General features: G+C 40.1%; 1 pseudogene; it reads left to right on the forward strand.

The window, feature by feature from the left end:
* Positions 1–301: 301 nt before the first annotated feature.
* LOC118840054 lies at positions 302–8,525 on the forward strand (annotated as a pseudogene).
* The last annotated feature ends 215 nt before the right edge of the window (positions 8,526–8,740 follow it).

Raw genomic sequence — 8,740 nt, forward strand, 5'->3', positions numbered from 1 at the left:
AAAATACACTGAAGAAAACAACACCTTAAAAAACAGACTAACTCAAATGGCAAAAGAGCTCCAAAAAGCCAATGAGGAGAAGAATACCTTGAAAAGCAGAATTAGCCAAATGGAAAAGGAGGTCCAAAAGACCACTGAAGAAAATACTACCTTAAAAATTAGATTGGAGCAAGTGGAAGCTAGTGACTTTATGAGAAATCAGGATATTATAAAACAGAACCAAAGGAATGAAAAAATGGAAGACAATGTGAAATATCTCCTTGGAAAAACCACCGAACTGGAAAATAGATCCAGGAGAGAGAATTTAAAAGTTATTGGACTACCTGAAAGCCATGATCAAAAAAAGAGCCTAGATACCATCTTTCAAGAAATTATCAAGGAGAACTGCCCTGATATTCTAGAGCCACAGGGCAAAATAGAAATTGAAAGAATCCATCGATCACCTCCTCAAATAGATCCCAAAAAGAAATCTCCCAGGAATATTGTCACCAAATTCCAGAGCTCCCAGATCAAGGAGAAAATACTGCAAGCAGCCAGAAAGAAACAATTTGAGTATTGTGGAAACCCAATCAGAATAACCCAAGATCTGGCAGCTTCTACATTAAGAGATCGAAGGGCTTGGAATGCGATATTCCGGAGGTCAATGGAGCTAGGATTAAAACCTAGAATCACCTACCCAGCAAAACTGAGTACCATGTTCCAAGGCAAAATATGGATTTTCAATAAAATAGAGGACTTTCAAGCTTTCTCAGTGAAAAGACCAGAACTGAATAGAAAATTTGACTTTCAAACACAAGAATCAAGAGAAGCATGAAAAGGTAATCAAGAAACGGAAATTGCAAGGGACTTACTAAAGTTGAACTGTTTTGTTTACATTCCTACATGGAAAGATGATGTGTATGATTCATGAGACCTCAGTATTAGGGTAGTTGAAGGGAATATGCATATATATATATATACACACATATATATATATGTATATATAGGTGAATGTGTATGTATGTATATATATGTGTGTGTGTTTATGTATATATATACATATATATATGTAAAAGAGAGAGAGCAGACACAGGGTGAGTTGAAGATGAAGGGAAGATATCTAAAAGAAATAAAATGAAATTAAGGGACTAGAGAGCAACATACTGAGAGAGGTAGATAGGGAGAGATAGAATGGAGTGGATTATCTCACATAAAGGTGGCAAGAGGAAGCAGTTCTGTGGCAGGAGGGGAGAGGGCAGGTGAGGGGGGAATGAGTTAACCTTGCTCTCATCAGATTTGGCCTGAGGAGGGAATACCATACATACACAGTTGGGTATCTTACCCCACAGGAAAGAAGAGGGAGGAAGATTAAAAAAAAATAAAAGGGGGGGGATGATGGAGGGGAAGGCAGATGGGGGTGGAGGTAATCAAAACAAATACTTTGGAAAGGGGACAGGGTCAAGGGAGAAAATTCAATAAAGCGGGATGGGTTGGGAAGGAGCAAAATGTAGTTAGCCTTTCACAACATGAGTATTGTGGAAGGGTTATACATAATGATACATGCGTGGCCTAGGTTGAAGTGCTCGACTTCTTAGGGAGGGTGGGTGGGAAGGGAAGAAGGGAGAGAATTTGGAACTCAAAGTTTTAAAAACAGATGTTCAAAAACAAAAAAAAGTTTTTGCATGCAACTTAAAAATAAGATACACAGGCAATGGGGCATAGAAATTTATCTTGCCCTACAAAAAAGGAAGGGAAAAGAGGATGAGAGGGGAGGGGGGTGATAGAGGGGAGGGCTGACTGGGGAACAGGGCAAGCAGAATATATGCCATCTTGGAGTGGGGGGGAGGGTAGAAATGGGGAGAAAATTTGTAATTCAAACTGTTGTGAAAATCAATGCTGAAAACCAAATATGTTAAATAAATAAATTTAAATTAAAAAAACCTAAAAATAAATAAAAATAAATAAATTCAAAAAAGGCATTGTGAACAATGACTTTTTAAAAGGTCTCGACTAAAGTTACCATATGAACCATCTAAAAATACTCATCAGACCAGTACATTCAGTGAAAAACTTTCTCCAATATAGACATTTACCAGCCCAATGAACCATATCATGCTATACCATCTTCCATGTAAGTTTCATAATTATCTTAGTAGAAATAAAATTGAAATTCATTATTTATCTTATGGATACATTCCATTTTCCTTCTAAATAACTTATTAATTAAGAACTTTTATGTTTAATTAACAGTTAATTAAATGTCCCCTTTTGTAATGGAAATCTAACATCTTAACAGAATACTAAGTTTTACTCCATTTTAAAATAAACATATACAAAGGAAAAAAAAAAGATTGGGGGTGAAACAAGGATGTCCATTATCATCCCTATTATTCAATTTGGTACTAGAAATGTTAGCTTTAGCATTAAGAGAAGAAAAAGAAATTGCAGGAATTGGAATAGGCAAAGAAGAAACTTGTTATCATTCTTTGCATATGATATAATGATGTACTTAGAGAATCCTAGAGAATGAAGTAAAAAAACTTCTTGAAATAATAAATAACGTTAGCAAACTTGAAGCATATAAAATAAACCCACATAAATCCTTGGCATTACTATCTATTACTAATGAAGCCCAATAGTAAGAGATAGAAAGAGAAATTTCATTTAAAGTTATTGTAGACACTATGAAATATTTGGGAGTCTATCTTCCAAGACAAACCCAGGGCCTATATGAACATAATTACAAAACACTTTTCCCACAAGTAAAGTCAGATCTAAATAAATGGAAAACATCGGTTGCTCATGGTTAGGCAGAGCTAATATAATAAAAACAACAATTTTACCTAAATTAATTTACTTATTGAGTGCCATACCAATCAAACTACCAAGAACTAGGGTTCCAGAATATCAAGGGAATTAATGAAAACAAATGCTAGGGAAGGTGGCGTAGACATACCAGATATTAAACTATATTATCAAGCAGCAGTCATCAAAACTATTTTGTACTGGCTAAGAAACAGAGTAGTGGATCAGTGGACTAGGTGAGGTAGCCAAGACACAGTAGTCAATCACTATGGCAATCTACTCTTTGATAAATCCAAAGAGTCCAGCTTCTGGGTTAAGAATTCACTATTTCACAAAAACTGGTGGGAAATCTGGAAAACAGTAAGGGAACAATTGGGCATGGACCAATATCTTACTCCATATATCATAATAAAATCAAAATGTGTTCATGACTTAGATATAAAGGCTGATACTATCAGCAATTTGGGAGAGAAGGGAATAGTTTCCCTGTCAGACTTATGGAGGAGGGAAGAACTTATCAATAAACAAGAGAAAGAGAGCATTACAACACACAAAATGGATAATTTGGATTATGTTAAACTGAAAAGTTTTTGTACAAACAAAGCCAATGCAACCAAGATTAGGAGGGAAACAGAAAACCAGGAATGAATTTTTGTAACCAGTGTCTCTGACAAAGGCTTCATCTCTAAAATATGCAAGGAATTGAGTCAAATTTATAAGAATACAAGTCATTCCCCAATTGATAAATGGTCAAAGGATATGAACAGACAATTTTTAGAGGAAGAAATTAAAGATATCTCTAGTCATATAAAAAAAGCTCTAAATCACTATTGATATGCAAATCAAAGCAACTGTCAGCTTCCATATCTCTTCTGTCAGATCAGCTAACATGTCAAAACAGGAAAATGAAAAATGCTGGAGAAGATGTGGGAAAAATGGAACACTGTTGTGTTACCGGTGGAGTTGCAAACTGATCTAATCATTCTGGAGAGCAATTTTAAACTATGCCCAAAGGGCTATAAAAACGTGTATGCCCTTTGACCCAGCACTTCTAGGGCTGTATCCCAAGGAGATCATACAAGGGGGAAAACAACCCCTTTGTGCAAAAATATTTATAGCAGCTCTTATTGTGGTGGCAAAGAATTGGAAGTCAAGGGGATGCCCATCAATTGGAAAGTGGATAAACAAATTGTGGTATATAAATGCAATGGAATTCTATTGTATCATAATAAATGAGGAACAGATGGACTTCATAAGAACCTGGACAGTCTTAGATGATCTGATGCTGAGTGAGGGGAGCAGAACCAGGGGAACATTGTACACAACAACAGACACATTGCTTCCATGATGACTAACTTTTATAGACTTGGCTCTTCTCAACAACGCAAGGTTCTAAGACAGCTACAAAATACTCATGAAGTAAAAGGCTAACCACATCCAGTGAAAGAACTGTGGAATGTGAATGCAGATTAAAGCAAACTATTTGCTCTCTCTTTTTAAAATTTATTTTATTTTTGGTTGGGTTACATCTTTCTCATGGTTCATTTCATTGATTATAATTCTTCCATACAACTTGATTATTGGGAAAATAAGTTTAATGTGAAGGTATGTGTAGAGCCTGTATCAGATTACATGCCGTATTGGGAGGGAGCGGGGAGGAGAAAATCTGGAACTCAAAAACTTATGGAACTGAGTGTTGTAAACTAAAAAACAAATTAATTGAAAAAAGAATTACAGTTTAAAATGAAAAAAGAGAAAATAGAATAAATTGGGGGTGGGATAGGACGAAGTGAAATACAGTTAGTCTTTCATAATATGACTATTATGGAAATGTTTTGCACAACTACACATGTACAACCTATATTGAATTGCTTGCCTTCTCAATGAGGGTGGGTGGGGAAGGAAGAAGGGAGAGGATGTGGAACTCAAAGTTTTAAAAACAAAAGTTAAAAATTGTTTTTACACGCACCTGGGAAATAAGATACATAGGCAACGGGGTATAGAACTCTATCTTGCCCTACAAGAAAATAAGGGGGTGGGCAATAAGGGGGAGTAGGTGATAGAAGGAAGGGCGGACTGGGGGAAGGGGTAATTAGAATGCATGTCATTTTGGGGTATGGGGTGGGGAGAAAATTTGGAATTCCAAATCTTTTGGAAATTTATGTTGAAAACCAAAAATAAATAAATTAAATTAAAAAATAAAAAAAGAAGAAAACCAAATATCCTGTATCAAAAATGAAAAAGGTGAAAGCACTTCCACTGAAGAAGACATAAAAGAAATCATTAGAAAATATTTTGCTTCAATTATATGCCTGTAAATATCAAGATGTTAATAAATTATTATTTATTAAAATATAAATTTTAATATATATTAATTTATATTTTATTTATATTTAAATATTAATTATCCAGATTATTTGGTCAGGAAATAGAATGGCTAAATGACACCATCTTAGAAAAGAAAATGGAACAAGTCATTAATTATCTCCCTAAGTAAAAATCCCCAGGGCCAGATGTGCTCAAACATCCAAAGATGTACCAAACATCCAAAGAACAATTAATTCCAATACTATATAAACCATTTGGAAAAATAGGCAAAGAAAGAGTCTTACCAAATTCCTATTATGATACAAATATGGTGCTGATACCTAAACCAGGAAGAGCCATAAAAGAGAAAGAAATTTATAGAACATTTTCCCTAAAGAATATCAATGCAAAATTTTTGAACAAAATTTTATCAAGGTGATTATGGTAATATATCACAACAATTCTACACTATGATCAGGTGGGATTTATACCTGGAAATTAGGGTTGGTTCAATATTAGGAAAACTATCAGAAAAATTAACCTCATCAATAAATAAACAGAAATCATGACTATTTCAATAGATGCAGAATTTTTTTTTTGTAAAATACGACACCCATTCCTATTAAAAACACTAGAGAACATAGGAATAAATGGAGTGTTCCTTAAAATGACAATTTTTCTCTTAAATCACCAGCAAGCATTGTCTGTAATGGGAATAAGCTAGGAGCCTTCCTAATAATATCAGAGGTGAAGTAAGGATGGCCATTATCACGATTATTCATTATCATTCTTTGCAGATGACATGATGGTATGCTTTAGAGAACCCTAGGGCATCAACTAAAAATTTCTTATAACAATTAGCAACTTTAGCAAAGTCACTGGATATAAAATTAAACCCAGATAAATCATCAGCATTTCTGTATATACCAATAAAGCTCAGCTGCAAGAGTTAGAAAGAAATTCCATTCAACATAATTGTAAACAAAATAAAAAACTTGGGAGCCTACCTGCCAAGACAGACCCAGGAACTGTATTAGCACAATTACAAAACATTTTTCACACAAAGCCAAAGCTAAAAATGTGGAAAAATGTCAATTGCCTTAAGACGGACCTGGTGCAATGTATCAAAATGTTAGCGTTTGCACTGAAGCAAGAACAGGCCAAGTATCTCAAACTGAAGCTTGGGACTGACTCAAACCAAGGAGAGAAGTCGGACGTGCTGGAGCAAGTTCCCAATGGCCCTGTGGAGCCGGTGTCCCTGGAGAGCAGCCAGCTGGTGTAGAAGGAAGGCCAGTAGCTGTTCCAACAGTACTCCGAGGAGGTTTGCTACAAGGAAATCATCTTGGACACGAGATCGAAGCCCGTGCCCTCCCTGCTAGGGCCCTGTCGAGCTTAAAGACACAACCGAGCCTGGCAATAGCAGCCTTGGAGGACTTTCCGCAGGGGATTCGGTGTTGGTGAAGCAGATCAAAGAGCGGATCACGAGCAATGCTGCGGGAAAAGAAGGTGCTGAGCTGCTGGGCGGCTCCGTGTTGGAGAAGATCCCCTTCCTGCAGAATTGTGAGCATAAAGGCAGCGACGAGGAGGAGGAGCGGGACAGCTGGCAGCCCAGGAAGCAACAGGTCAAGTTATCATCAAAGCCCCTCTTCCCAGAAATGGATGAGGAGGAGGAGGAGGAAGACTCTGAGCATGCTCTCAAAGAGTTTGATTGTTTTGGTTTGGGGAGGACGGCGAGGTCTGATGACTGACAGCACTGAGGTGGAGATCCGGCGGGAGAAATTGCAGGGCATGCTGGTTGATCTTCGAGATGTCGGCTGGCTGCTCACCCAAAATTGACGTCCCCCCTCCGCATCCCCGCCGCTCCCCCCCCCACCCCCCGGCATTCCGAAGCCGTGGCCTCCTGACGGTTCCCTCCACTACTACTCTCTCATCCTCATCATGGACACAATTGGGGGCCTAGAGGTGAGCCCGGGGGACTCCTCTGACCTCATTGTCAGCAAAGACAACCACCTCAGCTGTGACCTCTCTGAGAGCAAAGATGCCTTCAAGAAGACCTGGAACCCCAAATTCACCCTCTGCTCTCACTGTGGTGACATCTGCTCACTGGCCCTCCATCACAGTGAGTCGACCCCGCTCACAGCCTGGGAGGATGGCACCAAGATGCATTGGAACCTGCAGGAGACAGTGACAGCTAAGAAGAATGCTGCTCTGGATATGGAGGCCATCCACCCCTTCTGGGCCTACAGGGGTCCTGTGTTGGCAGTCACAGCAAACACTGCTACAATGGAGGAGCAGATGCCCGCATTCATTGATGGAGGATCCCAGCCCTCAACATGGACCCTGTGATGGCCATGATAGAACAATCGAAGTCTACGAATAAACAATACTCGTTGGAAAGCGAGGAAGATTTTAATTATATCTTACATTTATTCTTTGGAATAAGTGGATAGGTCCTCTCAACAGAGTACAGGAGAGTGCAAGGACTCAGACATAGGCCAGTCTTTTTATTGGCTCCTAATTCGAATCTCCTGATTGGCTCTTCATTGTCCAGATGCAGCCCCCTGAACTGCCCACTGTAATGCCTCCCTCAAACAGCTCCTTAAGCATGCATACAAGCCTCTAACCTTTTACCTGATAAGAAGGCCCCTAGATTACAGCTCTGATTAGAACCAGTCACCTGACTTACATTCTGCTAAAGCTGGGTTGGGGGGAGGGAAGATACTTTCTACTCTGTGCAAACAAAACTCTTCCCATCATTCTCTACAGCTATGACCTTGACCTGCTGAGCAGTATCCTAGAGGGCCTCAGGCATGCCCCCTGGGGCCTTGCCTTCAGGCCACTGCACCATATGGTCTCCTGTTCTGGGGAAGGCACCATTCGTGTCTGGAACCCCAATGGCAACAGCCCCATTTGCCTGTGCACTTTCCACACAGCTGACGAACATGGGACCCCCACTTTGGTGACCTTCACCATCACAGAGCCAGCCCAGGCCCTTGCTTTCTTGCGCTCAGGGGACATGGTCCTCTACAACCTGGAGACTGGCAGGGGCCTTCTCACACTGGAGTCCCGAGAGAGCAGTGGTCCCACACAGATCAACCAGGTGGTGAGCCATACCAACCAGCCCCTTACCATCACTGACCTTGACGAGAGGGGCATCTGATTTTTGGACAATAGGACAGGTAAATCTGTGCATTCTGTGGTCACTCACCTCGATGCAGCGACCTGCTTGGCTGTTGGCACGAATGGTGTGTTCCTGATGTCCCAAAGCCAAGAGTACTCCCTTCACCTCTGGAGTCTGGACAATAAGGCACGTTGAGGAGATCATGGCATACCATAAGAAACACGAGGAAGTCATTCATGCCATGGCCTGCCATACCAGCAAGGCACTCATTGAGAGCACCAGGGCCAATGCCCTAGCCAAGGTGTTTGTATGATGACCAGTGTCACGCCCTGCCACCTCGCCCCTCTTCCTTGATATAGATTGGGGCGGGGCAGGGGGGCCTAAAGAGCAGGTGATTTTTTTCCACTCCACGTCTAGTCTGGGGGAGGGGAGAGCAAGATGCTACAGCTCCTTGAGCCTCATGGTGCTAGCAGCCTGTGGGGTTGGCCCTCTCCACTGTCACTTTCCCTATTTTGAAATGGGAGCCAT

Source organism: Trichosurus vulpecula, chromosome 2 (genome assembly GCF_011100635.1).
Source record: "Trichosurus vulpecula isolate mTriVul1 chromosome 2, mTriVul1.pri, whole genome shotgun sequence".
Taxonomy (NCBI): domain Eukaryota; kingdom Metazoa; phylum Chordata; class Mammalia; order Diprotodontia; family Phalangeridae; genus Trichosurus; species Trichosurus vulpecula.